The following is a 25177-nucleotide window of genomic DNA, read 5'->3' as shown; positions in this document are numbered from 1 at the left end:
GCTCTTGTGCGCTTCCTGCCTCCTGGGGCCCGCCTGCCTGGAGCCCCAGGCCCAGGGGCACTCCAGCTGGCCCCTGCCCCTTGGCACCGCGTGCTGCGGCCTGTGTCAGCAGCCCCGGAGGCCCAGGCGGCGGGCCGGCAAGGGCCAATGCTGGCTGCCCTGGGCCTTGAGGCCAGCTGAGGTCCCGCGGGAGCAGCTCCAGGCGCCTTGCAGCCGCCAGCACCTTCCGCAGGGCCACGGCAACCAGGCCGCTGCCTCGGGCGGGAGGCTTGGTCGTGGAGGGGGCTCCCTAGCCAGCTGGGGGCTGTGCAAAAGGGAGCCTCCCCGTCGGGGAGTTGAACCCCGGTCTCCCGCGTGACAGGCGGGGATACGCACCGCTATACTAACGGGGAAAGGCCGCAGGACAGAAACCACCCGCCCCGCCAGCCCCGGGCTGGCCTTGCTTTGGCGGGGCTGCCGACCTGGGCAGGGCAGGCTGTGCAGCCCTTGCTTTGGGCTGGGCTGGGCTGGGCTGGGCTGGGCTGGGCTGGGGAGGGCAGCAGATGGGCAGGTGCCCGGGCAAGCGGCCTGAGGGTGCTGGGCTCTTGTGGCTGGCGCGGCCAGAGGCAGCCTTCCAGCAAGGCTGCCTCCCTGGCCAGGATGGCAAGGACGCTGGGGAACAGCTGGCCTTGCAGGGCGTGAGCCGAAGGCAGGTGGCCTGACCCAGGCTTTGTCCAGGGCCCCCACAGGGGCTTGGTGCCACGTGTGCTGGGGCTGGCCTCGAGTGGAGGGGCTGGCTGGCCCTGCTTCCGCCCGGGGCTGCCTTGCCTCTGGGCTTTTGAGGGCCAGGGCCTGGGGCCCAGGCTGTGCAGCCAGGGCTGGAGGACCTGGCAACGGGGTGCCATTGCAGAGGCGTGGGGCGGAGGCCGGGCTGCCTGCCTCTTTTGCTGGTGGTAGCTGTGGCCGAGAGGTTAAGGCGATGGTCTCGAAATCCATTGGGGTCTCCCTGCACAGGTTCGAATCCTGTCAGCTACGTGCTGGGCTTCGTGCTTGTGTGGCAGCCGGCTCCTTTTGCAGCTGGAGCCTGGGCAAGGCAGGAGCGCGGGACGGCGCCCTGCACCTTCTCCACCTTCCCGGGGCTGACCTGCTTTGACACCCGCAGCAGGCGTCAGGGAGTGTGCCGGCCCAAGCAGAGCGCCAAGGCTCGCTCCCTGGGTGCGCGGGCAAGCCCCAGGCCGCGCGCTGCTTGGGCTTTTGGCCTTGGGAAAGATGAAGCCGGCAGGCCGCGCCCAGCAGGGGAGCGCCGCACCGCGGGCCCCTCGCCTGCCTCGGCCCCTGCGCAAGTGCTGCGCTGCCACGTGCAGGCTTCGCCGAGGGACGAGAGGGAAGCAGCGAGAGAGGCGGGGAATTTGGAGACGGTCCCTGGGTTGCGGCACTAGCCAAAGCCAAGGCCCAGGAAGGGAGTGTGTGCCAATTGTCCCCCACTGCACTGGCTCTTGTGCGCTTCCTGCCTCCTGGGGCCCGCCTGCCTGGAGCCCCAGGCCCAGGGGCACTCCAGCTGGCCCCTGCCCCTTGGCACCGCGTGCTGCGGCCTGTGTCAGCAGCCCCGGAGGCCCAGGCGGCGGGCCGGCAAGGGCCAATGCTGGCTGCCCTGGGCCTTGAGGCCAGCTGAGGTCCCGCGGGAGCAGCTCCAGGCGCCTTGCAGCCGCCAGCACCTTCCGCAGGGCCACGGCAACCAGGCCGCTGCCTCGGGCGGGAGGCTTGGTCGTGGAGGGGGCTCCCTAGCCAGCTGGGGGCTGTGCAAAAGGGAGCCTCCCCGTCGGGGAGTTGAACCCCGGTCTCCCGCGTGACAGGCGGGGATACGCACCGCTATACTAACGGGGAAAGGCCGCAGGACAGAAACCACCCGCCCCGCCAGCCCCGGGCTGGCCTTGCTTTGGCGGGGCTGCCGACCTGGGCAGGGCAGGCTGTGCAGCCCTTGCTTTGGGCTGGGCTGGGCTGGGCTGGGCTGGGCTGGGCTGGGCTGGGCTGGGGAGGGCAGCAGATGGGCAGGTGCCCGGGCAAGCGGCCTGAGGGTGCTAGGCTCTTGTGGCTGGCGCGCCCAGAGGCAGCCTTCCAGCAAGGCTGCCTCCCTGGCCAGGATGGCAAGGACGCTGGGGAACAGCTGGCCTTGCAGGGCGTGAGCCGAAGGCAGGTGGCCTGACCCAGGCTTTGTCCAGGGCCCCCACAGGGGCTTGGTGCCATGTGTGCTGGGGCTGGCCTCGAGTGGAGGGGCTGGCTGGCCCTGCTTCCGCCCGGGGCTGCCTTGCCTCTGGGCTTTTGAGGGCCAGGGCCTGGGGCCCAGGCTGTGCAGCCAGGGCTGGAGGACCTGGCAACGGGGTGCCATTGCAGAGGCGTGGCGCGGAGGCCGGGCTGCCTGCCTCTTTTGCTGGTGGTAGCTGTGGCCGAGAGGTTAAGGCGATGGGCTAGAAATCCATTGGGGTCTCCCTGCACAGGTTCGAATCCTGTCAGCTACGTGCTGGGCTTCGTGCTTGTGTGGCAGCCGGCTCCTTTTGCAGCTGGAGCCTGGGCAAGGCAGGAGCGCGGGACGGCGCCCTGCACCTTCTCCACCTTCCCGGGGCTGACCTGCTTTGACCCCCGCAGCAGGCGTCAGGGAGTGTGCCGGCCCAAGCAGAGCGCCAAGGCTCGCTCCCTGGGTGCGCGGGCAAGCCCCAGGCCGCGCGCTGCTTGGGCTTTTGGCCTTGGGAAAGATGAAGCCGGCAGGCCGCGCCCAGCAGGGGAGCGCCGCACCGCGGGCCCCTCGCCTGCCTCGGCCCCTGCGCAAGTGCCGCGCTGCCACGTGCAGGCTTCGCCGAGGGACGAGAGGGAAGCAGCGAGAGAGGCGGGGAATTTGGAGACGGTCCCTGGGTTGCGGCACTAGCCAAAGCCAAGGCCCAGGAAGGGAGTGTGTGCCAATTGTCCCCCACTGCACTGGCTCTTGTGCGCTTCCTGCCTCCTGGGGCCCGCCTGCCTGGAGCCCCAGGCCCAGGGGCACTCCAGCTGGCCCCTGCCCCTTGGCACCGCGTGCTGCGGCCTGTGTCAGCAGCCCCGGAGGCCCAGGCGGCGGGCCGGCAAGGGCCAATGCTGGCTGCCCTGGGCCTTGAGGCCAGCTGAGGTCCCGCGGGAGCAGCTCCAGGCGCCTTGCAGCCGCCAGCACCTTCCGCAGGGCCACGGCAACCAGGCCGCTGCCTCGGGCGGGAGGCTTGGTCGTGGAGGGGGCTCCCTAGCCAGCTGGGGGCTGTGCAAAAGGGAGCCTCCCCGTCGGGGAGTTGAACCCCGGTCTCCCGCGTGACAGGCGGGGATACGCACCGCTATACTAACGGGGAAAGGCCACAGGACAGAAAACACCCGCCGCGCCAGCCCCGGGCTGGCCTTGCTTTGGCGGGGCTGCCGGCCTGGGCAGGGCAGGCTGTGCAGCCCTTGCTTTGGGCTGGGCTGGGCTGGGCTGGGCTGGGCTGGGCTGGGCTGGGGAGGGCAGCAGATGGGCAGGTGCCCGGGCAAGCGGCCTGAGGGTGCTGGGCTCTTGTGGCTGGCGTGGCCAGAGGCAGCCTCCCAGCAAGGCTGCCTCCCTGGCCAGGATGGCAAGGACGCTGGGGAACAGCTGGCCTTGCAGGGCGTGAGCCGAAGGCAGGTGGCCTGGCCCAGGCTTTGTCCAGGGCCCCCACAGGGGCTTGGTGCCACGTGTGCTGGGGCTGGCCTCGAGTGGAGGGGCTGGCTGGCCCTGCTTCCGCCCGGGGCTGCCTTGCCTCTGGGCTTTTGAGGGCCAGGGCCTGGGGCCCAGGCTGTGCAGCCAGGGCTGGAGGACCTGGCAACGGGGTGCCATTGCAGAGGCGTGGGGCGGAGGCCGGGCTGCCTGCCTCTTTTGCTGGTGGTAGCTGTGGCCGAGAGGTTAAGGCGATGGGCTTGAAATCCATTGGGGTCTCCCTGCACAGGTTCGAATCCTGTCAGCTACGTGCTGGGCTTCGTGCTTGTGTGGCAGCCGGCTCCTTTTGCAGCTGGAGCCTGGGCAAGGCAGGAGCGCGGGACGGCGCCCTGCACCTTCTCCACCTTCCCGGGGCTGACCTGCTTTGACACCCGCAGCAGGCGTCAGGGAGTGTGCCGGCCCAAGCAGAGCGCCAAGGCTCGCTCCCTGGGTGCGCGGGCAAGCCCCAGGCCGCGCGCTGCTTGGGCTTTTGGCCTTGGGAAAGATGAAGCCGGCAGGCCGCGCCCAGCAGGGGAGCGCCGCACCGCGGGCCCCTCGCCTGCCTCGGCCCCTGCGCAAGTGCTGCGCTGCCACGTGCAGGCTTCGCCGAGGGACGAGAGGGAAGCAGCGAGAGAGGCGGGGAATTTGGAGACGGTCCCTGGGTTGCGGCACTAGCCAAAGCCAAGGCCCAGGAAGGGAGTGTGTGCCAATTGTCCCCCACTGCACTGGCTCTTGTGCGCTTCCTGCCTCCTGGGGCCCGCCTGCCTGGAGCCCCAGGCCCAGGGGCACTCCAGCTGGCCCCTGCCCCTTGGCACCGCGTGCTGCGGCCTGTGTCAGCAGCCCCGGAGGCCCAGGCGGCGGGCCGGCAAGGGCCAATGCTGGCTGCCCTGGGCCTTGAGGCCAGCTGAGGTCCCGCGGGAGCAGCTCCAGGCGCCTTGCAGCCGCCAGCACCTTCCGCAGGGCCACGGCAACCAGGCCGCTGCCTCGGGCGGGAGGCTTGGTCGTGGAGGGGGCTCCCTAGCCAGCTGGGGGCTGTGCAAAAGGGAGCCTCCCCGTCGGGGAGTTGAACCCCGGTCTCCCGCGTGACAGGCGGGGATACGCACCGCTATACTAACGGGGAAAGGCCGCAAGACAGAAACCACCCGCCCCGCCAGCCCCGGGCTGGCCTTGCTTTGGCGGGGCTGCCGACCTGGGCAGGGCAGGCTGTGCAGCCCTTGCTTTGGGCTGGGCTGGGCTGGGCTGGGCTGGGCTGGGGAGGGCAGCAGATGGGCAGGTGCCCGGGCAAGCGGCCTGAGGGTGCTGGGCTCTTGTGGCTGGCGCGGCCAGAGGCAGCCTTCCAGCAAGGCTGCCTCCCTGGCCAGGATGGCAAGGACGCTGGGGAACAGCTGGCCTTGCAGGGCGTGAGCCGAAGGCAGGTGGCCTGACCCAGGCTTTGTCCAGGGCCCCCACAGGGGCTTGGTGCCACGTGTGCTGGGGCTGGCCTCGAGTGGAGGGGCTGGCTGGCCCTGCTTCCGCCCGGGGCTGCCTTGCCTCTGGGCTTTTGAGGGCCAGGGCCTGGGGCCCAGGCTGTGCAGCCAGGGCTGGAGGACCTGGCAACGGGGTGCCATTGCAGAGGCGTGGGGCGGAGGCCGGGCTGCCTGCCTCTTTTGCTGGTGGTAGCTGTGGCCGAGAGGTTAAGGCGATGGTCTCGAAATCCATTGGGGTCTCCCTGCACAGGTTCGAATCCTGTCAGCTACGTGCTGGGCTTCGTGCTTGTGTGGCAGCCGGCTCCTTTTGCAGCTGGAGCCTGGGCAAGGCAGGAGCGCGGGACGGCGCCCTGCACCTTCTCCACCTTCCCGGGGCTGACCTGCTTTGACACCCGCAGCAGGCGTCAGGGAGTGTGCCGGCCCAAGCAGAGCGCCAAGGCTCGCTCCCTGGGTGCGCGGGCAAGCCCCAGGCCGCGCGCTGCTTGGGCTTTTGGCCTTGGGAAAGATGAAGCCGGCAGGCCGCGCCCAGCAGGGGAGCGCCGCACCGCGGGCCCCTCGCCTGCCTCGGCCCCTGCGCAAGTACCGCGCTGCCACGTGCAGGCTTCGCCGAGGGACGAGAGGGAAGCAGCGAGAGAGGCGGGGAATTTGGAGACGGTCCCTGGGTTGCGGCACTAGCCAAAGCCAAGGCCCAGGAAGGGAGTGTGTGCCAATTGTCCCCCACTGCACTGGCTCTTGTGCGCTTCCTGCCTCCTGGGGCCCGCCTGCCTGGAGCCCCAGGCCCAGGGGCACTCCAGCTGGCCCCTGCCCCTTGGCACCGCGTGCTGCGGCCTGTGTCAGCAGCCCCGGAGGCCCAGGCGGCGGGCCGGCAAGGGCCAATGCTGGCTGCCCTGGGCCTTGAGGCCAGCTGAGGTCCCGCGGGAGCAGCTCCAGGCGCCTTGCAGCCGCCAGCACCTTCCGCAGGGCCACGGCAACCAGGCCGCTGCCTCGGGCGGGAGGCTTGGTCGTGGAGGGGGCTCCCTAGCCAGCTGGGGGCTGTGCAAAAGGGAGCCTCCCCGTCGGGGAGTTGAACCCCGGTCTCCCGCGTGACAGGCGGGGATACGCACCGCTATACTAACGGGGAAAGGCCACAGGACAGAAAACACCCGCCGCGCCAGCCCCGGGCTGGCCTTGCTTTGGCGGGGCTGTCGGCCTGGGCAGGGCAGGCTGTGCAGCCCTTGCTTTGGGCTGGGCTGGGCTGGGCTGGGCTGGGCTGGGCTGGGCTGGGCTGGGGAGGGCAGCAGATGGGCAGGTGCCCGGGCAAGCGGCCTGAGGGTGCTGGGCTCTTGTGGCTGGCGTGGCCAGAGGCAGCCTCCCAGCAAGGCTGCCTCCCTGGCCAGGATGGCAAGGACGCTGGGGAACAGCTGGCCTTGCAGGGCGTGAGCCGAAGGCAGGTGGCCTGGCCCAGGCTTTGTCCAGGGCCCCCACAGGGGCTTGGTGCCACGTGTGCTGGGGCTGGCCTCGAGTGGAGGGGCTGGCTGGCCCTGCTTCCGCCCGGGGCTGCCTTGCCTCTGGGCTTTTGAGGGCCAGGGCCTGGGGCCCAGGCTGTGCAGCCAGGGCTGGAGGACCTGGCAACGGGGTGCCATTGCAGAGGCGTGGGGCGGAGGCCGGGCTGCCTGCCTCTTTTGCTGGTGGTAGCTGTGGCCGAGAGGTTAAGGCGATGGGCTTGAAATCCATTGGGGTCTCCCTGCACAGGTTCGAATCCTGTCAGCTACGTGCTGGGCTTCGTGCTTGTGTGGCAGCTGGCTCCTTTTGCAGCTGGAGCCTGGGCAAGGCAGGAGCGCGGGACGGCGCCCTGCACCTTCTCCACCTTCCCGGGGCTGACCTGCTTTGACACCCGCAGCAGGCGTCAGGGAGTGTGCCGGCCCAAGCAGAGCGCCAAGGCTCGCTCCCTGGGTGCGCGGGCAAGCCCCAGGCCGCGCGCTGCTTGGGCTTTTGGCCTTGGGAAAGATGAAGCCGGCAGGCCGCGCCCAGCAGGGGAGCGCCGCACCGCGGGCCCCTCGCCTGCCTCGGCCCCTGCGCAAGTGCCGCGCTGCCACATGCAGGCTTCGCCGAGGGACGAGAGGGAAGCAGCGAGAGAGGCGGGGAATTTGGAGACGGTCCCTGGGTTGCGGCACTAGCCAAAGCCAAGGCCCAGGAAGGGAGTGTGTGCCAATTGTCCCCCACTGCACTGGCTCTTGTGCGCTTCCTGCCTCCTGGGGCCCGCCTGCCTGGAGCCCCAGGCCCAGGGGCACTCCAGCTGGCCCCTGCCCCTTGGCACCACGTGCTGCGGCCTGTGTCAGCAGCCCCGGAGGCCCAGGCGGCGGGCCGGCAAGGGCCAATGCTGGCTGCCCTGGGCCTTGAGGCCAGCTGAGGTCCCGCGGGAGCAGCTCCAGGCGCCTTGCAGCCGCCAGCACCTTCCGCAGGGCCACGGCAACCAGGCCGCTGCCTCGGGCGGGAGGCTTGGTCGTGGAGGGGGCTCCCTAGCCAGCTGGGGGCTGTGCAAAAGGGAGCCTCCCCGTCGGGGAGTTGAACCCCGGTCTCCCGCGTGACAGGCGGGGATACTCACCGCTATACTAACGGGGAAAGGCCGCAGGACAGAAACCACCCGCCCCGCCAGCCCCGGGCTGGCCTTGCTTTGGCGGGGCTGCCGACCTGGGCAGGGCAGGCTGTGCAGCCCTTGCTTTGGGCTGGGCTGGGCTGGGCTGGGCTGGGCTGGGCTGGGCTGGGCTGGGGAGGGCAGCAGATGGGCAGGTGCCCGGGCAAGCGGCCTGAGGGTGCTGGGCTCTTGTGGCTGGCGCGGCCAGAGGCAGCCTTCCAGCAAGGCTGCCTCCCTGGCCAGGATGGCAAGGACGCTGGGGAACAGCTGGCCTTGCAGGGCGTGAGCCGAAGGCAGGTGGCCTGACCCAGGCTTTGTCCAGGGCCCCCACAGGGGCTTGGTGCCATGTGTGCTGGGGCTGGCCTCGAGTGGAGGGGCTGGCTGGCCCTGCTTCCGCCCGGGGCTGCCTTGCCTCTGGGCTTTTGAGGGCCAGGGCCTGGGGCCCAGGCTGTGCAGCCAGGGCTGGAGGACCTGGCAACGGGGTGCCATTGCAGAGGCGTGGCGCGGAGGCCGGGCTGCCTGCCTCTTTTGCTGGTGGTAGCTGTGGCCGAGAGGTTAAGGCGATGGGCTAGAAATCCATTGGGGTCTCCCTGCACAGGTTCGAATCCTGTCAGCTACGTGCTGGGCTTCGTGCTTGTGTGGCAGCCGGCTCCTTTTGCAGCTGGAGCCTGGGCAAGGCAGGAGCGCGGGACGGCGCCCTGCACCTTCTCCACCTTCCCGGGGCTGACCTGCTTTGACACCCGCAGCAGGCGTCAGGGAGTGTGCCGGCCCAAGCAGAGCGCCAAGGCTCGCTCCCTGGGTGCGCGGGCAAGCCCCAGGCCGCGCGCTGCTTGGGCTTTTGGCCTTGGGAAAGATGAAGCCGGCAGGCCGCGCCCAGCAGGGGAGCGCCGCACCGCGGGCCCCTCGCCTGCCTCGGCCCCTGCGCAAGTGCCGCGCTGCCACGTGCAGGCTTCGCCGAGGGACGAGAGGGAAGCAGCGAGAGAGGCGGGGAATTTGGAGACGGTCCCTGGGTTGCGGCACTAGCCAAAGCCAAGGCCCAGGAAGGGAGTGTGTGCCAATTGTCCCCCACTGCACTGGCTCTTGTGCGCTTCCTGCCTCCTGGGGCCCGCCTGCCTGGAGCCCCAGGCCCAGGGGCACTCCAGCTGGCCCCTGCCCCTTGGCACCACGTGCTGCGGCCTGTGTCAGCAGCCCCGGAGGCCCAGGCGGCGGGCCGGCAAGGGCCAATGCTGGCTGCCCTGGGCCTTGAGGCCAGCTGAGGTCCCGCGGGAGCAGCTCCAGGCGCCTTGCAGCCGCCAGCACCTTCCGCAGGGCCACGGCAACCAGGCCGCTGCCTCGGGCGGGAGGCTTGGTCGTGGAGGGGGCTCCCTAGCCAGCTGGGGGCTGTGCAAAAGGGAGCCTCCCCGTCGGGGAGTTGAACCCCGGTCTCCCGCGTGACAGGCGGGGATACTCACCGCTATACTAACGGGGAAAGGCCGCAGGACAGAAACCACCCGCCCCGCCAGCCCCGGGCTGGCCTTGCTTTGGCGGGGCTGCCGACCTGGGCAGGGCAGGCTGTGCAGCCCTTGCTTTGGGCTGGGCTGGGCTGGGCTGGGCTGGGCTGGGGAGGGCAGCAGATGGGCAGGTGCCCGGGCAAGCGGCCTGAGGGTGCTGGGCTCTTGTGGCTGGCGCGGCCAGAGGCAGCCTTCCAGCAAGGCTGCCTCCCTGGCCAGGATGGCAAGGACGCTGGGGAACAGCTGGCCTTGCAGGGCGTGAGCCGAAGGCAGGTGGCCTGACCCAGGCTTTGTCCAGGGCCCCCACAGGGGCTTGGTGCCACGTGTGCTGGGGCTGGCCTCGAGTGGAGGGGCTGGCTGGCCCTGCTTCCGCCCGGGGCTGCCTTGCCTCTGGGCTTTTGAGGGCCAGGGCCTGGGGCCCAGGCTGTGCAGCCAGGGCTGGAGGACCTGGCAACGGGGTGCCATTGCAGAGGCGTGGGGCGGAGGCCGGGCTGCCTGCCTCTTTTGCTGGTGGTAGCTGTGGCCGAGAGGTTAAGGCGATGGTCTCGAAATCCATTGGGGTCTCCCTGCACAGGTTCGAATCCTGTCAGCTACGTGCTGGGCTTCGTGCTTGTGTGGCAGCCGGCTCCTTTTGCAGCTGGAGCCTGGGCAAGGCAGGAGCGCGGGACGGCGCCCTGCACCTTCTCCACTTCCCGGGGCTGACCTGCTTTGACACCCGCAGCAGGCGTCAGGGAGTGTGCCGGCCCAAGCAGAGCGCCAAGGCTCGCTCCCTGGGTGCGCGGGCAAGCCCCAGGCCGCGCGCTGCTTGGGCTTTTGGCCTTGGGAAAGATGAAGCCGGCAGGCCGCGCCCAGCAGGGGAGCGCCGCACCGCGGGCCCCTCGCCTGCCTCGGCCCCTGCGCAAGTGCCGCGCTGCCACGTGCAGGCTTCGCCGAGGGACGAGAGGGAAGCAGCGAGAGAGGCGGGGAATTTGGAGACGGTCCCTGGGTTGCGGCACTAGCCAAAGCCAAGGCCCAGGAAGGGAGTGTGTGCCAATTGTCCCCCACTGCACTGGCTCTTGTGCGCTTCCTGCCTCCTGGGGCCCGCCTGCCTGGAGCCCCAGGCCCAGGGGCACTCCAGCTGGCCCCTGCCCCTTGGCACCGCGTGCTGCGGCCTGTGTCAGCAGCCCCGGAGGCCCAGGCGGCGGGCCGGCAAGGGCAAATGCTGGCTGCCCTGGGCCTTGAGGCCAGCTGAGGTCCCGCGGGAGCAGCTCCAGGCGCCTTGCAGCCGCCAGCACCTTCCGCAGGGCCACGGCAACCAGGCCGCTGCCTCGGGCGGGAGGCTTGGTCGTGGAGGGGGCTCCCTAGCCAGCTGGGGGCTGTGCAAAAGGGAGCCTCCCCGTCGGGGAGTTGAACCCCGGTCTCCCGCGTGACAGGCGGGGATACGCACCGCTATACTAACGGGGAAAGGCCACAGGACAGAAAACACCCGCCGCGCCAGCCCCGGGCTGGCCTTGCTTTGGCGGGGCTGCCGGCCTGGGCAGGGCAGGCTGTGCAGCCCTTGCTTTGGGCTGGGCTGGGCTGGGGAGGGCAGCAGATGGGCAGGTGCCCGGGCAAGCGGCCTGAGGGTGCTGGGCTCTTGTGGCTGGCGTGGCCAGAGGCAGCCTCCCAGCAAGGCTGCCTCCCTGGCCAGGATGGCAAGGACGCTGGGGAACAGCTGGCCTTGCAGGGCGTGAGCCGAAGGCAGGTGGCCTGGCCCAGGCTTTGTCCAGGGCCCCCACAGGGGCTTGGTGCCACGTGTGCTGGGGCTGGCCTCGAGTGGAGGGGCTGGCTGGCCCTGCTTCCGCCCGGGGCTGCCTTGCCTCTGGGCTTTTGAGGGCCAGGGCCTGGGGCCCAGGCTGTGCAGCCAGGGCTGGAGGACCTGGCAACGGGGTGCCATTGCAGAGGCGTGGGGCGGAGGCCGGGCTGCCTGCCTCTTTTGCTGGTGGTAGCTGTGGCCGAGAGGTTAAGGCGATGGGCTTGAAATCCATTGGGGTCTCCCTGCACAGGTTCGAATCCTGTCAGCTACGTGCTGGGCTTCGTGCTTGTGTGGCAGCCGGCTCCTTTTGCAGCTGGAGCCTGGGCAAGGCAGGAGCGCGGGACGGCGCCCTGCACCTTCTCCACCTTCCCGGGGCTGACCTGCTTTGACACCCGCAGCAGGCGTCAGGGAGTGTGCCGGCCCAAGCAGAGCGCCAAGGCTCGCTCCCTGGGTGCGCGGGCAAGCCCCAGGCCGCGCGCTGCTTGGGCTTTTGGCCTTGGGAAAGATGAAGCCGGCAGGCCGCGCCCAGCAGGGGAGCGCCGCACCGCGGGCCCCTCGCCTGCCTCGGCCCCTGCGCAAGTGCTGCGCTGCCACGTGCAGGCTTCGCCGAGGGACGAGAGGGAAGCAGCGAGAGAGGCGGGGAATTTGGAGACGGTCCCTGGGTTGCGGCACTAGCCAAAGCCAAGGCCCAGGAAGGGAGTGTGTGCCAATTGTCCCCCACTGCACTGGCTCTTGTGCGCTTCCTGCCTCCTGGGGCCCGCCTGCCTGGAGCCCCAGGCCCAGGGGCACTCCAGCTGGCCCCTGCCCCTTGGCACCGCGTGCTGCGGCCTGTGTCAGCAGCCCCGGAGGCCCAGGCGGCGGGCCGGCAAGGGCCAATGCTGGCTGCCCTGGGCCTTGAGGCCAGCTGAGGTCCCGCGGGAGCAGCTCCAGGCGCCTTGCAGCCGCCAGCACCTTCCGCAGGGCCACGGCAACCAGGCCGCTGCCTCGGGCGGGAGGCTTGGTCGTGGAGGGGGCTCCCTAGCCAGCTGGGGGCTGTGCAAAAGGGAGCCTCCCCGTCGGGGAGTTGAACCCCGGTCTCCCGCGTGACAGGCGGGGATACGCACCGCTATACTAACGGGGAAAGGCCGCAAGACAGAAACCACCCGCCCCGCCAGCCCCGGGCTGGCCTTGCTTTGGCGGGGCTGCCGACCTGGGCAGGGCAGGCTGTGCAGCCCTTGCTTTGGGCTGGGCTGGGCTGGGCTGGGCTGGGCTGGGCTGGGCTGGGGAGGGCAGCAGATGGGCAGGTGCCCGGGCAAGCGGCCTGAGGGTGCTGGGCTCTTGTGGCTGGCGCGGCCAGAGGCAGCCTTCCAGCAAGGCTGCCTCCCTGGCCAGGATGGCAAGGACGCTGGGGAACAGCTGGCCTTGCAGGGCGTGAGCCGAAGGCAGGTGGCCTGACCCAGGCTTTGTCCAGGGCCCCCACAGGGGCTTGGTGCCACGTGTGCTGGGGCTGGCCTCGAGTGGAGGGGCTGGCTGGCCCTGCTTCCGCCCGGGGCTGCCTTGCCTCTGGGCTTTTGAGGGCCAGGGCCTGGGGCCCAGGCTGTGCAGCCAGGGCTGGAGGACCTGGCAACGGGGTGCCATTGCAGAGGCGTGGGGCGGAGGCCGGGCTGCCTGCCTCTTTTGCTGGTGGTAGCTGTGGCCGAGAGGTTAAGGCGATGGTCTCGAAATCCATTGGGGTCTCCCTGCACAGGTTCGAATCCTGTCAGCTACGTGCTGGGCTTCGTGCTTGTGTGGCAGCCGGCTCCTTTTGCAGCTGGAGCCTGGGCAAGGCAGGAGCGCGGGACGGCGCCCTGCACCTTCTCCACCTTCCCGGGGCTGACCTGCTTTGACACCCGCAGCAGGCGTCAGGGAGTGTGCCGGCCCAAGCAGAGCGCCAAGGCTCGCTCCCTGGGTGCGCGGGCAAGCCCCAGGCCGCGCGCTGCTTGGGCTTTTGGCCTTGGGAAAGATGAAGCCGGCAGGCCGCGCCCAGCAGGGGAGCGCCGCACCGCGGGCCCCTCGCCTGCCTCGGCCCCTGCGCAAGTACCGCGCTGCCACGTGCAGGCTTCGCCGAGGGACGAGAGGGAAGCAGCGAGAGAGGCGGGGAATTTGGAGACGGTCCCTGGGTTGCGGCACTAGCCAAAGCCAAGGCCCAGGAAGGGAGTGTGTGCCAATTGTCCCCCACTGCACTGGCTCTTGTGCGCTTCCTGCCTCCTGGGGCCCGCCTGCCTGGAGCCCCAGGCCCAGGGGCACTCCAGCTGGCCCCTGCCCCTTGGCACCGCGTGCTGCGGCCTGTGTCAGCAGCCCCGGAGGCCCAGGCGGCGGGCCGGCAAGGGCCAATGCTGGCTGCCCTGGGCCTTGAGGCCAGCTGAGGTCCCGCGGGAGCAGCTCCAGGCGCCTTGCAGCCGCCAGCACCTTCCGCAGGGCCACGGCAACCAGGCCGCTGCCTCGGGCGGGAGGCTTGGTCGTGGAGGGGGCTCCCTAGCCAGCTGGGGGCTGTGCAAAAGGGAGCCTCCCCGTCGGGGAGTTGAACCCCGGTCTCCCGCGTGACAGGCGGGGATACGCACCGCTATACTAACGGGGAAAGGCCACAGGACAGAAAACACCCGCCGCGCCAGCCCCGGGCTGGCCTTGCTTTGGCGGGGCTGTCGGCCTGGGCAGGGCAGGCTGTGCAGCCCTTGCTTTGGGCTGGGCTGGGCTGGGCTGGGCTGGGCTGGGCTGGGGAGGGCAGCAGATGGGCAGGTGCCCGGGCAAGCGGCCTGAGGGTGCTGGGCTCTTGTGGCTGGCGTGGCCAGAGGCAGCCTCCCAGCAAGGCTGCCTCCCTGGCCAGGATGGCAAGGACGCTGGGGAACAGCTGGCCTTGCAGGGCGTGAGCCGAAGGCAGGTGGCCTGGCCCAGGCTTTGTCCAGGGCCCCCACAGGGGCTTGGTGCCACGTGTGCTGGGGCTGGCCTCGAGTGGAGGGGCTGGCTGGCCCTGCTTCCGCCCGGGGCTGCCTTGCCTCTGGGCTTTTGAGGGCCAGGGCCTGGGGCCCAGGCTGTGCAGCCAGGGCTGGAGGACCTGGCAACGGGGTGCCATTGCAGAGGCGTGGGGCGGAGGCCGGGCTGCCTGCCTCTTTTGCTGGTGGTAGCTGTGGCCGAGAGGTTAAGGCGATGGGCTTGAAATCCATTGGGGTCTCCCTGCACAGGTTCGAATCCTGTCAGCTACGTGCTGGGCTTCGTGCTTGTGTGGCAGCTGGATCCTTTTGCAGCTGGAGCCTGGGCAAGGCAGGAGCGCGGGACGGCGCCCTGCACCTTCTCCACCTTCCCGGGGCTGACCTGCTTTGACACCCGCAGCAGGCGTCAGGGAGTGTGCCGGCCCAAGCAGAGCGCCAAGGCTCGCTCCCTGGGTGCGCGGGCAAGCCCCAGGCCGCGCGCTGCTTGGGCTTTTGGCCTTGGGAAAGATGAAGCCGGCAGGCCGCGCCCAGCAGGGGAGCGCCGCACCGCGGGCCCCTCGCCTGCCTCGGCCCCTGCGCAAGTGCCGCGCTGCCACATGCAGGCTTCGCCGAGGGACGAGAGGGAAGCAGCGAGAGAGGCGGGGAATTTGGAGACGGTCCCTGGGTTGCGGCACTAGCCAAAGCCAAGGCCCAGGAAGGGAGTGTGTGCCAATTGTCCCCCACTGCACTGGCTCTTGTGCGCTTCCTGCCTCCTGGGGCCCGCCTGCCTGGAGCCCCAGGCCCAGGGGCACTCCAGCTGGCCCCTGCCCCTTGGCACCACGTGCTGCGGCCTGTGTCAGCAGCCCCGGAGGCCCAGGCGGCGGGCCGGCAAGGGCCAATGCTGGCTGCCCTGGGCCTTGAGGCCAGCTGAGGTCCCGCGGGAGCAGCTCCAGGCGCCTTGCAGCCGCCAGCACCTTCCGCAGGGCCACGGCAACCAGGCCGCTGCCTCGGGCGGGAGGCTTGGTCGTGGAGGGGGCTCCCTAGCCAGCTGGGGGCTGTGCAAAAGGGAGCCTCCCCGTCGGGGAGTTGAACCCCGGTCTCCCGCGTGACAGGCGGGGATACGCACCGCTATACTAACGGGGAAAGGCCGCAAGACAGAAACCACCCGCCCCGCCAGCCCCGGGCTGGCCTTGCTTTGGCGGGGCTGCCGACCTGGGCAGGGCAGGCTGTGCAGCCCTTGCTTTGGGCTGGGCTGGGCTGGGCTGGGCTGGGCTGGGCTGGGCTGGGGAGGGCAGCAGATGGGCAGGTGCCCGGGCAAGCGGCCTGAGGGTGCTGGGCTCTTGTGGCTGGCGCGGCCAGAGGCAGCCTTCCAGCAAGGCTGCCTCCCTGGCCAGGATGGCAAGGACGCTGGGGAACAGCTGGCCTTGCAGGGCGTGAGCCGAAGGCAGGTGGCCTGACCCAGGCTTTGTCCAGGGCCCCCACAGGGGCTTGGTGCCACGTGTGCTGGGGCTGGCCTCGAGTGGAGGGGCTGGCTGGCCCTGCTTCCGCCCGGGGCTGCCTTGCCTCTGGGCTTTTGAGGGCCAGGGCCTGGGGCCCAGGCTGTGCAGCCAGGGCTGGAGGACCTGGCAACGGGGTGCCATTGCAGAGGCGTGGGGCGGAGGCCGGGCTGCCTGCCTCTTTTGCTGGTGGTAGCTGTGGCCGAGAGGTTAAGGCGATGGTCTCGAAATCCATTGGGGTCTCCCTGCACAGGTTCGAATCCTGTCAGCTACGTGCTGGGCTTCGTGCTTGTGTGGCAGCCGGCTCCTTTTGCAGCTGGAGCCTGGGCAAGGCAGGAGCGCGGGACGGCGCCCTGCACCTTCTCCACCTTCCCGGGGCTGACCTGCTTTGACACCCGCAGCAGGCGTCAGGGAGTGTGCCGGCCCAAGCAGAGCGCCAAGGCTCGCTCCCTGGGTGCGCGGGCAAGCCCCAGGCCGCGCGCTGCTTGGGCTTTTGGCCTTGGGAAAGATGAAGCCGGCAGGCCGCGCCCAGCAGGGGAGCGCCGCACCGCGGGCCCCTCGCCTGCCTCGGCCCCTGCGCAAGTACCGCGCTGCCACGTGCAGGCTTCGCCGAGGGACGAGAGGGAAGCAGCGAGAGAGGCGGGGAATTTGGAGACGGTCCCTGGGTTGCGGCACTAGCCAAAGCCAAGGCCCAGGAAGGGAGTGTGTGCCAATTGTCCCCCACTGCACTGGCTCTTGTGCGCTTCCTGCCTCCTGGGGCCCGCCTGCCTGGAGCCCCAGGCCCAGGGGCACTCCAGCTGGCCCCTGCCCCTTGGCACCGCGTGCTGCGGCCTGTGTCAGCAGCCCCGGAGGCCCAGGCGGCGGGCCGGCAAGGGCCAATGCTGGCTGCCCTGGGCCTTGAGGCCAGCTGAGGTCCCGCGGGAGCAGCTCCAGGCGCCTTGCAGCCGCCAGCACCTTCCGCAGGGCCACGGCAACCAGGCCGCTGCCTCGGGCGGGAGGCTTGGTCGTGGAGGGGGCTCCCTAGCCAGCTGGGGGCTGTGCAAAAGGGAGCCTCCCCGTCGGGGAGTTGAACCCCGGTCTCCCGCGTGACAGGCGGGGATACGCACCGCTATACTAACGGGGAAAGGCCACAGGACAGAAAACACCCGCCGCGCCAGCCCCGGGCTGGCCTTGCTTTGGCGGGGCTGTCGGCCTGGGCAGGGCAGGCTGTGCAGCCCTTGCTTTGGGCTGGGCTGGGCTGGGCTGGGCTGGGCTGGGCTGGGGAGGGCAGCAGATGGGCAGGTGCCCGGGCAAGCGGCCTGAGGGTGCTGGGCTCTTGTGGCTGGCGTGGCCAGAGGCAGCCTCCCAGCAAGGCTGCCTCCCTGGCCAGGATGGCAAGGACGCTGGGGAACAGCTGGCCTTGCAGGGCGTGAGCCGAAGGCAGGTGGCCTGGCCCAGGCTTTGTCCAGGGCCCCCACAGGGGCTTGGTGCCACGTGTGCTGGGGCTGGCCTCGAGTGGAGGGGCTGGCTGGCCCTGCTTCCGCCCGGGGCTGCCTTGCCTCTGGGCTTTTGAGGGCCAGGGCCTGGGGCCCAGGCTGTGCAGCCAGGGCTGGAGGACCTGGCAACGGGGTGCCATTGCAGAGGCGTGGGGCGGAGGCCGGGCTGCCTGCCTCTTTTGCTGGTGGTAGCTGTGGCCGAGAGGTTAAGGCGATGGGCTTGAAATCCATTGGGGTCTCCCTGCACAGGTTCGAATCCTGTCAGCTACGTGCTGGGCTTCGTGCTTGTGTGGCAGCTGGATCCTTTTGCAGCTGGAGCCTGGGCAAGGCAGGAGCGCGGGACGGCGCCCTGCACCTTCTCCACCTTCCCGGGGCTGACCTGCTTTGACACCCGCAGCAGGCGTCAGGGAGTGTGCCGGCCCAAGCAGAGCGCCAAGGCTCGCTCCCTGGGTGCGCGGGCAAGCCCCAGGCCGCGCGCTGCTTGGGCTTTTGGCCTTGGGAAAGATGAAGCCGGCAGGCCGCGCCCAGCAGGGGAGCGCCGCACCGCGGGCCCCTCGCCTGCCTCGGCCCCTGCGCAAGTGCCGCGCTGCCACATGCAGGCTTCGCCGAGGGACGAGAGGGAAGCAGCGAGAGAGGCGGGGAATTTGGAGACGGTCCCTGGGTTGCGGCACTAGCCAAAGCCAAGGCCCAGGAAGGGAGTGTGTGCCAATTGTCCCCCACTGCACTGGCTCTTGTGCGCTTCCTGCCTCCTGGGGCCCGCCTGCCTGGAGCCCCAGGCCCAGGGGCACTCCAGCTGGCCCCTGCCCCTTGGCACCACGTGCTGCGGCCTGTGTCAGCAGCCCCGGAGGCCCAGGCGGCGGGCCGGCAAGGGCCAATGCTGGCTGCCCTGGGCCTTGAGGCCAGCTGAGGTCCCGCGGGAGCAGCTCCAGGCGCCTTGCAGCCGCCAGCACCTTCCGCAGGGCCACGGCAACCAGGCCGCTGCCTCGGGCGGGAGGCTTGGTCGTGGAGGGGGCTCCCTAGCCAGCTGGGGGCTGTGCAAAAGGGAGCCTCCCCGTCGGGGAGTTGAACCCCGGTCTCCCGCGTGACAGGCGGGGATACTCACCGCTATACTAACGGGGAAAGGCCGCAGGACAGAAACCACCCGCCCCGCCAGCCCCGGGCTGGCCTTGCTTTGGCGGGGCTGCCGACCTGGGCAGGGCAGGCTGTGCAGCCCTTGCTTTGGGCTGGGCTGGGCTGGGCTGGGCTGGGCTGGGGAGGGCAGCAGATGGGCAGGTGCCCGGGCAAGCGGCCTGAGGGTGCTGGGCTCTTGTGGCTGGCGCGGCCAGAGGCAGCCTTCCAGCAAGGCTGCCTCCCTGGCCAGGATGGCAAGGACGCTGGGGAACAGCTGGCCTTGCAGGGCGTGAGCCGAAGGCAGGTGGCCTGACCCAGGCTTTGTCCAGGGCCCCCACAGGGGCTTGGTGCCACGTGTGCTGGGGCTGGCCTCGAGTGGAGGGGCTGGCTGGCCCTGCTTCCGCCCGGGGCTGCCTTGCCTCTGGGCTTTTGAGGGCCAGGGCCTGGGGCCCAGGCTGTGCAGCCAGGGCTGGAGGACCTGGCAACGGGGTGCCATTGCAGAGGCGTGGGGCGGAGGCCGGGCTGCCTGCCTCTTTTGCTGGTGGTAGCTGTGGCCGAGAGGTTAAGGCGATGGTCTCGAAATCCATTGGGGTCTCCCTGCACAGGTTCGAATCCTGTCAGCTACGTGCTGGGCTTCGTGCTTGTGTGGCAGCCGGCTCCTTTTGCAGCTGGAGCCTGGGCAAGGCAGGAGCGCGGGACGGCGCCCTGCACCTTCTCCACCTTCCCGGGGCTGACCTGCTTTGACACCCGCAGCAGGCGTCAGGGAGTGTGCCGGCCCAAGCAGAGCGCCAAGGCTCGCTCCCTGGGTGCGCGGGCAAGCCCCAGGCCGCGCGCTGCTTGGGCTTTTGGCCTTGGGAAAGATGAAGCCGGCAGGCCGCGCCCAGCAGGGGAGCGCCGCACCGCGGGCCCCTCGCCTGCCTCGGCCCCTGCGCAAGTGCCGCGCTGCCACGTGCAGGCTTCGCCGAGGGACGAGAGGGAAGCAGCGAGAGAGGCGGGGAATTTGGAGACGGTCCCTGGGTTGCGGCACTAGCCAAAGCCAAGGCCCAGGAAGGGAGTGTGTGCCAATTGTCCCCCACTGCACTGGCTCTTGTGCGCTTCCTGCCTCCTGGGGCCCGCCTGCCTGGAGCCCCAGGCCCAGGGGCACTCCAGCTGGCCCCTGCCCCTTGGCACCGCGTGCTGCGGCCTGTGTCAGCAGCCCCGGAGGCCCAGGCGGCGGGCCGGCAAGGGCAAATGCTGGCTGCCCTGGGCCTTGAGGCCAGCTGAGGTCCCGCGGGAGCAGCTCCAGGCGCCTTGCAGCCGCCAGCACCTTCCGCAGGGCCACGGCAACCAGGCCGCTGCCTCGGGCGGGAGGCTTGGTCGTGGAGGGGGCTCCCTAGCCAGCTGGGGGCTGTGCAAAAGGGAGCCTCCCCGTCGGGGAGTTGAACCCCGGTCTCCCGCGTGACAGGCGGGGATACGCACCGCTATACTAACGGGGAAAGGCCACAGGACAGAAAACACCCGCCGCGCCAGCCCCGGGCTGGCCTTGCTTTGGCGGGGCTGCCGGCCTGGGCAGGGCAGGCTGTGCAGCCCTTGCTTTGGGCTGGGCTGGGCTGGGGAGGGCAGCAGATGGGCAGGTGCCCGGGCAAGCGGCCTGAGGGTGCTGGGCTCTTGTGGCTGGCGTGGCCAGAGGCAGCCTCCCAGCAAGGCTGCCTCCCTGGCCAGGATGGCAAGGACGCTGGGGAACAGCTGGCCTTGCAGGGCGTGAGCCGAAGGCAGGTGGCCTGGCCCAGGCTTTGTCCAGGGCCCCCACAGGGGCTTGGTGCCACGTGTGCTGGGGCTGGCCTCGAGTGGAGGGGCTGGCTGGCCCTGCTTCCGCCCGGGGCTGCCTTGCCTCTGGGCTTTTGAGGGCCAGGGCCTGGGGCCCAGGCTGTGCAGCCAGGGCTGGAGGACCTGGCAACGGGGTGCCATTGCAGAGGCGTGGGGCGGAGGCCGGGCTGCCTGCCTCTTTTGCTGGTGGTAGCTGTGGCCGAGAGGTTAAGGCGATGGGCTTGAAATCCATTGGGGTCTCCCTGCACAGGTTCGAATCCTGTCAGCTACGTGCTGGGCTTCGTGCTTGTGTGGCAGCCGGCTCCTTTTGCAGCTGGAGCCTGGGCAAGGCAGGAGCGCGGGACGGCGCCCTGCACCTTCTCCACCTTCCCGGGGCTGACCTGCTTTGACACCCGCAGCAGGCGTCAGGGAGTGTGCCGGCCCAAGCAGAGCGCCAAGGCTCGCTCCCTGGGTGCGCGGGCAAGCCCCAGGCCGCGCGCTGCTTGGGCTTTTGGCCTTGGGAAAGATGAAGCCGGCAGGCCGCGCCCAGCAGGGGAGCGCCGCACCGCGGGCCCCTCGCCTGCCTCGGCCCCTGCGCAAGTGCTGCGCTGCCACGTGCAGGCTTCGCCGAGGGACGAGAGGGAAGCAGCGAGAGAGGCGGGGAATTTGGAGACGGTCCCTGGGTTGCGGCACTAGCCAAAGCCAAGGCCCAGGAAGGGAGTGTGTGCCAATTGTCCCCCACTGCACTGGCTCTTGTGCGCTTCCTGCCTCCTGGGGCCCGCCTGCCTGGAGCCCCAGGCCCAGGGGCACTCCAGCTGGCCCCTGCCCCTTGGCACCGCGTGCTGCGGCCTGTGTCAGCAGCCCCGGAGGCCCAGGCGGCGGGCCGGCAAGGGCCAATGCTGGCTGCCCTGGGCCTTGAGGCCAGCTGAGGTCCCGCGGGAGCAGCTCCAGGCGCCTTGCAGCCGCCAGCACCTTCCGCAGGGCCACGGCAACCAGGCCGCTGCCTCGGGCGGGAGGCTTGGTCGTGGAGGGGGCTCCCTAGCCAGCTGGGGGCTGTGCAAAAGGGAGCCTCCCCGTCGGGGAGTTGAACCCCGGTCTCCCGCGTGACAGGCGGGGATACGCACCGCTATACTAACGGGGAAAGGCCGCAGGACAGAAACCACCCGCCCCGCCAGCCCCGGGCTGGCCTTGCTTTGGCGGGGCTGCCGACCTGGGCAGGGCAGGCTGTGCAGCCCTTGCTTTGGGCTGGGCTGGGCTGGGCTGGGCTGGGCTGGGCTGGGCTGGGGAGGGCAGCAGATGGGCAGGTGCCCGGGCAAGCGGCCTGAGGGTGCTGGGCTCTTGTGGCTGGCGCGGCCAGAGGCAGCCTTCCAGCAAGGCTGCCTCCCTGGCCAGGATGGCAAGGACGCTGGGGAACAGCTGGCCTTGCAGGGCGTGAGCCGAAGGCAGGTGGCCTGACCCAGGCTTTGTCCAGGGCCCCCACAGGGGCTTGGTGCCATGTGTGCTGGGGCTGGCCTCGAGTGGAGGGGCTGGCTGGCCCTGCTTCCGCCCGGGGCTGCCTTGCCTCTGGGCTTTTGAGGGCCAGGGCCTGGGGCCCAGGCTGTGCAGCCAGGGCTGGAGGACCTGGCAACGGGGTGCCATTGCAGAGGCGTGGCGCGGAGGCCGGGCTGCCTGCCTCTTTTGCTGGTGGTAGCTGTGGCCGAGAGGTTAAGGCGATGGGCTAGAAATCCATTGGGGTCTCCCTGCACAGGTTCGAATCCTGTCAGCTACGTGCTGGGCTTCGTGCTTGTGTGGCAGCCGGCTCCTTTTGCAGCTGGAGCCTGGGCAAGGCAGGAGCGCGGGACGGCGCCCTGCACCTTCTCCACCTTCCCGGGGCTGACCTGCTTTGACCCCCGCAGCAGGCGTCAGGGAGTGTGCCGGCCCAAGCAGAGCGCCAAGGCTCGCTCCCTGGGTGCGCGGGCAAGCCCCAGGCCGCGCGCTGCTTGGGCTTTTGGCCTTGGGAAAGATGAAGCCGGCAGGCCGCGCCCAGCAGGGGAGCGCCGCACCGCGGGCCCCTCGCCTGCCTCGGCCCCTGCGCAAGTGCCGCGCTGCCACGTGCAGGCTTCGCCGAGGGACGAGAGGGAAGCAGCGAGAGAGGCGGGGAATTTGGAGACGGTCCCTGGGTTGCGGCACTAGCCAAAGCCAAGGCCCAGGAAGGGAGTGTGTGCCAATTGTCCCCCACTGCACTGGCTCTTGTGCGCTTCCTGCCTCCTGGGGCCCGCCTGCCTGGAGCCCCAGGCCCAGGGGCACTCCAGCTGGCCCCTGCCCCTTGGCACCGCGTGCTGCGGCCTGTGTCAGCAGCCCCGGAGGCCCAGGCGGCGGGCCGGCAAGGGCCAATGCTGGCTGCCCTGGGCCTTGAGGCCAGCTGAGGTCCCGCGGGAGCAGCTCCAGGCGCCTTGCAGCCGCCAGCACCTTCCGCAGGGCCACGGCAACCAGGCCGCTGCCTCGGGCGGGAGGCTTGGTCGTGGAGGGGGCTCCCTAGCCAGCTGGGGGCTGTGCAAAAGGGAGCCTCCCCGTCGGGGAGTTGAATCCCGGTCTCCCGCGTGACAGGCGGGGATACGCACCGCTATACTAACGGGGAAAGGCCACAGGACAGAAAACACCCGCCCCGCCAGCCCCGGGCTGGCCTTGCTTTGGCGGGGCTGCCGGCCTGGGCAGGGCAGGCTGTGCAGCCCTTGCTTTGGGCTGGGCTGGGCTGGGCTGGGCTGGGCTGGGCTGGGCTGGGGAGGGCAGCAGATGGGCAGGTGCCCGGGCAAGCGGCCTGAGGGTGCTGGGCTCTTGTGGCTGGCGTGGCCAGAGGCAGCCTCCCAGCAAGGCTGCCTCCCTGGCCAGGATGGCAAGGACGCTGGGGAACAGCTGGCCTTGCAGGGCGTGAGCCGAAGGCAGGTGGCCTGGCCCAGGCTTTGTCCAGGGCCCCCACAGGGGCTTGGTGCCACGTGTGCTGGGGCTGGCCTCGAGTGGAGGGGCTGGCTGGCCCTGCTTCCGCCCGGGGCTGCCTTGCCTCTGGGCTTTTGAGGGCCAGGGCCTGGGGCCCAGGCTGTGCAGCCAGGGCTGGAGGACCTGGCAACGGGGTGCCATTGCAGAGGCGTGGGGCGGAGGCCGGGCTGCCTGCCTCTTTTGCTGGTGGTAGCTGTGGCCGAGAGGTTAAGGCGATGGGCTTGAAATCCATTGGGGTCTCCCTGCACAGGTTCGAGTCCTGTCAGCTACGTGCTGGGCTTCGTGCTTGTGTGGCAGCCGGCTCCTTTTGCAGCTGGAGCCTGGGCAAGGCAGGAGCGCGGGACGGCGCCCTGCACCTTCTCCACCTTCCCGGGGCTGACCTGCTTTGACACCCGCAGCAGGCGTCAGGGAGTGTGCCGGCCCAAGCAGAGCGCCAAGGCTCGCTCCCTGGGTGCGCGGGCAAGCCCCAGGCCGCGCGCTGCTTGGGCTTTTGGCCTTGGGAAAGATGAAGCCGGCAGGCCGCGCCCAGCAGGGGAGCGCCGCACCGCGGGCCCCTCGCCTGCCTCGGCCCCTGCGCAAGTGCTGCGCTGCCACATGCAGGCTTCGCCGAGGGACGAGAGGGAAGCAGCGAGAGAGGCGGGGAATTTGGAGACGGTCCCTGGGTTGCGGCACTAGCCAAAGCCAAGGCCCAGGAAGGGAGTGTGTGCCAATTGTCCCCCACTGCACTGGCTCTTGTGCGCTTCCTGCCTCCTGGGGCCCGCCTGCCTGGAGCCCCAGGCCCAGGGGCACTCCAGCTGGCCCCTGCCCCTTGGCACCACGTGCTGCGGCCTGTGTCAGCAGCCCCGGAGGCCCAGGCGGCGGGCCGGCAAGGGCCAATGCTGGCTGCCCTGGGCCTTGAGGCCAGCTGAGGTCCCGCGGGAGCAGCTCCAGGCGCCTTGCAGCCGCCAGCACCTTCCGCAGGGCCACGGCAACCAGGCCGCTGCCTCGGGCGGGAGGCTTGGTCGTGGAGGGGGCTCCCTAGCCAGCTGGGGGCTGTGCAAAAGGGAGCCTCCCCGTCGGGGAGTTGAACCCCGGTCTCCCGCGTGACAGGCGGGGATACTCACCGCTATACTAACGGGGAAAGGCCGCAGGACAGAAACCACCCGCCCCGCCAGCCCCGGGCTGGCCTTGCTTTGGCGGGGCTGCCGACCTGGGCAGGGCAGGCTGTGCAGCCCTTGCTTTGGGCTGGGCTGGGCTGGGCTGGGCTGGGCTGGGGAGGGCAGCAGATGGGCAGGTGCCCGGGCAAGCGGCCTGAGGGTGCTGGGCTCTTGTGGCTGGCGCGGCCAGAGGCAGCCTTCCAGCAAGGCTGCCTCCCTGGCCAGGATGGCAAGGACGCTGGGGAACAGCTGGCCTTGCAGGGCGTGAGCCGAAGGCAGGTGGCCTGACCCAGGCTTTGTCCAGGGCCCCCACAGGGGCTTGGTGCCATGTGTGCTGGGGCTGGCCTCGAGTGGAGGGGCTGGCTGGCCCTGCTTCCGCCCGGGGCTGCCTTGCCTCTGGGCTTTTGAGGGCCAGGGCCTGGGGCCCAGGCTGTGCAGCCAGGGCTGGAGGACCTGGCAACGGGGTGCCATTGCAGAGGCGTGGCGCGGAGGCCGGGCTGCCTGCCTCTTTTGCTGGTGGTAGCTGTGGCCGAGAGGTTAAGGCGATGGGCTAGAAATCCATTGGGGTCTCCCTGCACAGGTTCGAATCCTGTCAGCTACGTGCTGGGCTTCGTGCTTGTGTGGCAGCCGGCTCCTTTTGCAGCTGGAGCCTGGGCAAGGCAGGAGCGCGGGACGGCGCCCTGCACCTTCTCCACCTTCCCGGGGCTGACCTGCTTTGACCCCCGCAGCAGGCGTCAGGGAGTGTGCCGGCCCAAGCAGAGCGCCAAGGCTCGCTCCCTGGGTGCGCGGGCAAGCCCCAGGCCGCGCGCTGCTTGGGCTTTTGGCCTTGGGAAAGATGAAGCCGGCAGGCCGCGCCCAGCAGGGGAGCGCCGCACCGCGGGCCCCTCGCCTGCCTCGGCCCCTGCGCAAGTGCCGCGCTGCCACGTGCAGGCTTCGCCGAGGGACGAGAGGGAAGCAGCGAGAGAGGCGGGGAATTTGGAGACGGTCCCTGGGTTGCGGCACTAGCCAAAGCCAAGGCCCAGGAAGGGAGTGTGTGCCAATTGTCCCCCACTGCACTGGCTCTTGTGCGCTTCCTGCCTCCTGGGGCCCGCCTGCCTGGAGCCCCAGGCCCAGGGGCACTCCAGCTGGCCCCTGCCCCTTGGCACCGCGTGCTGCGGCCTGTGTCAGCAGCCCCGGAGGCCCAGGCGGCGGGCCGGCAAGGGCCAATGCTGGCTGCCCTGGGCCTTGAGGCCAG

General features: G+C 70.5%; 21 non-coding genes across 21 annotated transcripts; 17 read left to right on the top strand and 4 right to left on the bottom strand.

The window, feature by feature from the left end:
• The first annotated feature begins 932 nt into the window (after nt 1–932).
• On the top strand, nt 933–1014 carry TRNAS-CGA (transfer RNA serine (anticodon CGA)). The gene has a single exon. It is a non-coding gene; the product is annotated as a tRNA-Ser (tRNA).
• Nucleotides 1015–2413: 1399 nt separating this feature from the next.
• TRNAS-AGA (transfer RNA serine (anticodon AGA)) lies at nt 2414–2495 on the top strand. Its single transcript has one exon. It is a non-coding gene; the product is annotated as a tRNA-Ser (tRNA).
• Nucleotides 2496–3889: 1394 nt separating this feature from the next.
• Nucleotides 3890–3971, top strand: TRNAS-UGA (transfer RNA serine (anticodon UGA)). The gene has a single exon. It is a non-coding gene; the product is annotated as a tRNA-Ser (tRNA).
• Nucleotides 3972–5355: 1384 nt separating this feature from the next.
• TRNAS-CGA (transfer RNA serine (anticodon CGA)) lies at nt 5356–5437 on the top strand. Its single transcript has one exon. It is a non-coding gene; the product is annotated as a tRNA-Ser (tRNA).
• A 1399-nt stretch (nt 5438–6836) lies between these two features.
• TRNAS-UGA (transfer RNA serine (anticodon UGA)) lies at nt 6837–6918 on the top strand. Its single transcript has one exon. It is a non-coding gene; the product is annotated as a tRNA-Ser (tRNA).
• A 777-nt stretch (nt 6919–7695) lies between these two features.
• Nucleotides 7696–7767, bottom strand: TRNAD-GUC (transfer RNA aspartic acid (anticodon GUC)). Its single transcript has one exon. It is a non-coding gene; the product is annotated as a tRNA-Asp (tRNA).
• Nucleotides 7768–8317: 550 nt separating this feature from the next.
• On the top strand, nt 8318–8399 carry TRNAS-AGA (transfer RNA serine (anticodon AGA)). Its single transcript has one exon. It is a non-coding gene; the product is annotated as a tRNA-Ser (tRNA).
• Nucleotides 8400–9176: 777 nt separating this feature from the next.
• On the bottom strand, nt 9177–9248 carry TRNAD-GUC (transfer RNA aspartic acid (anticodon GUC)). The gene has a single exon. It is a non-coding gene; the product is annotated as a tRNA-Asp (tRNA).
• A 535-nt stretch (nt 9249–9783) lies between these two features.
• Nucleotides 9784–9865, top strand: TRNAS-CGA (transfer RNA serine (anticodon CGA)). Its single transcript has one exon. It is a non-coding gene; the product is annotated as a tRNA-Ser (tRNA).
• A 1368-nt stretch (nt 9866–11233) lies between these two features.
• TRNAS-UGA (transfer RNA serine (anticodon UGA)) lies at nt 11234–11315 on the top strand. Its single transcript has one exon. It is a non-coding gene; the product is annotated as a tRNA-Ser (tRNA).
• Nucleotides 11316–12709: 1394 nt separating this feature from the next.
• Nucleotides 12710–12791, top strand: TRNAS-CGA (transfer RNA serine (anticodon CGA)). Its single transcript has one exon. It is a non-coding gene; the product is annotated as a tRNA-Ser (tRNA).
• Nucleotides 12792–14180: 1389 nt separating this feature from the next.
• Nucleotides 14181–14262, top strand: TRNAS-UGA (transfer RNA serine (anticodon UGA)). The gene has a single exon. It is a non-coding gene; the product is annotated as a tRNA-Ser (tRNA).
• A 1394-nt stretch (nt 14263–15656) lies between these two features.
• Nucleotides 15657–15738, top strand: TRNAS-CGA (transfer RNA serine (anticodon CGA)). Its single transcript has one exon. It is a non-coding gene; the product is annotated as a tRNA-Ser (tRNA).
• Nucleotides 15739–17127: 1389 nt separating this feature from the next.
• On the top strand, nt 17128–17209 carry TRNAS-UGA (transfer RNA serine (anticodon UGA)). Its single transcript has one exon. It is a non-coding gene; the product is annotated as a tRNA-Ser (tRNA).
• A 777-nt stretch (nt 17210–17986) lies between these two features.
• TRNAD-GUC (transfer RNA aspartic acid (anticodon GUC)) lies at nt 17987–18058 on the bottom strand. The gene has a single exon. It is a non-coding gene; the product is annotated as a tRNA-Asp (tRNA).
• A 535-nt stretch (nt 18059–18593) lies between these two features.
• On the top strand, nt 18594–18675 carry TRNAS-CGA (transfer RNA serine (anticodon CGA)). The gene has a single exon. It is a non-coding gene; the product is annotated as a tRNA-Ser (tRNA).
• A 1369-nt stretch (nt 18676–20044) lies between these two features.
• On the top strand, nt 20045–20126 carry TRNAS-UGA (transfer RNA serine (anticodon UGA)). The gene has a single exon. It is a non-coding gene; the product is annotated as a tRNA-Ser (tRNA).
• A 1394-nt stretch (nt 20127–21520) lies between these two features.
• Nucleotides 21521–21602, top strand: TRNAS-AGA (transfer RNA serine (anticodon AGA)). The gene has a single exon. It is a non-coding gene; the product is annotated as a tRNA-Ser (tRNA).
• A 1394-nt stretch (nt 21603–22996) lies between these two features.
• Nucleotides 22997–23078, top strand: TRNAS-UGA (transfer RNA serine (anticodon UGA)). Its single transcript has one exon. It is a non-coding gene; the product is annotated as a tRNA-Ser (tRNA).
• A 777-nt stretch (nt 23079–23855) lies between these two features.
• Nucleotides 23856–23927, bottom strand: TRNAD-GUC (transfer RNA aspartic acid (anticodon GUC)). The gene has a single exon. It is a non-coding gene; the product is annotated as a tRNA-Asp (tRNA).
• A 535-nt stretch (nt 23928–24462) lies between these two features.
• Nucleotides 24463–24544, top strand: TRNAS-AGA (transfer RNA serine (anticodon AGA)). The gene has a single exon. It is a non-coding gene; the product is annotated as a tRNA-Ser (tRNA).
• Nucleotides 24545–25177: the final 633 nt, after the last annotated feature.

This window comes from Alligator mississippiensis, chromosome 15 (assembly GCF_030867095.1).
Source record: "Alligator mississippiensis isolate rAllMis1 chromosome 15, rAllMis1, whole genome shotgun sequence".
Classification (NCBI taxonomy): Eukaryota; Metazoa; Chordata; order Crocodylia; family Alligatoridae; genus Alligator; species Alligator mississippiensis.
Note: the sequence above shows the minus strand (reverse complement) of the source record. Positions and strands in the feature narration are given on the sequence as shown.